Source organism: Sinocyclocheilus grahami, unplaced genomic scaffold, assembly GCF_001515645.1.
Source record: "Sinocyclocheilus grahami isolate Dianchi unplaced genomic scaffold, SAMN03320097.WGS_v1.1 scaffold302.1, whole genome shotgun sequence".
In the NCBI taxonomy this organism is placed as follows: Eukaryota; Metazoa; Chordata; class Actinopteri; order Cypriniformes; family Cyprinidae; genus Sinocyclocheilus; species Sinocyclocheilus grahami.
This window is the reverse complement of record NW_015505481.1, coordinates 1,278,505-1,279,673: the sequence shown is the minus strand read 5'-3', so window position 1 is coordinate 1,279,673 and position 1,169 is coordinate 1,278,505. Positions and strand designations below refer to the sequence as shown.

General features: G+C 33.9%; 1 protein-coding gene across 2 annotated transcripts in view; it reads left to right on the top strand.

Annotated features, from left to right (window-relative positions):
• LOC107601268 (casein kinase I) overlaps window positions 1-1,169 on the top strand; it is a 46,142-nt gene that overhangs the window by 44,102 nt on the left and 871 nt on the right. The window lies entirely within an intron of this gene.

Here is a 1,169-nt window from a genome sequence, read left to right as displayed (position 1 = left end):
AAAATCTGCCGAATATGCAATTTAAATGTATATATGTAACTCAGTTTTTATATGAAAAAAGTTAATTTATTAAACCTGATTAATTGATTATTAAATAAACATTATTTTCAGTTTTCAGCTAAACTGAAACTGTTTCGGTAAAACAAAACATTTTGGTGCATTACTAGTAAGAACCGTATGCTTCAGAGAAGTTGGCCCAGGCTGATAATGACTTCTTATTGACTTCTTAAGGGCACAAAGCTAAAATTCATGATGACGCTTATGGCATGACATCATGAATCTGAAAATAGTGATTCTGAGAACTGAATTGACCGTTTACACCTGGTATTAAGATCTGTCTTGGTTGAGCCAAAACACTGTTTATAAAAATGCACTTTTGTTTCACTTTGAAGTCGTACATAACTGGCAACATTGTAAAATTGTATTTTAGTTCTGTGGCTGACTGACAGGTAAATAGGCGGTCCTTTGAGTTTATGATACATTAAGATGGATTCATGTTGTTCACATACTGTATGCAATGTTGGTCACATGTTTGCAACCACCTTGTAATGTGCTTGGAGTGATCGGATCACAAAGTGTTTTGGATCTTTCCCTGTTTACACGTCTTTAGTGCTGTCTGCTTGTGATTGGATCACCTGAGACTGCCTGATCTTTATACCAGATGTAATCGCGATGTCTTAGAGACGTATTCTTTTGTCATTGGTATCCTACACATTCCCATAACACAGTCAAACTGAGATGACTCATGGCAATAGGGGAACAATGGCTATGTTCACACAGCAGAATAATATGGTTGTCAGTCCTGTTTGGAGTGTTAAATATGATTCATTAATCACAGTTCATTTAAAAAAAAGTGACATTCTGTAACCAGTCTTAAATATGGACAGTCATAAATACTCATGAATCACTAGCGAAATAAGAGAGCATATTGATATGTTATATGAATAGAACCATTTGAACCAATTGTCACATTATTGACATGAAGTACACTATGCTTAAAAGTTTAGGGTCATTAAGATATAAATTATATATACATTTCACAAAATATTTAACAGTATTCGGGTTTTTCACCCCATACTTTTGAACAGTAGTATATGTGATTGAAATGCAATACGTGTTTATTTGTTATCATTATTTGTTGCTGTGGTTACAGGCGTTATGCAAGAGTT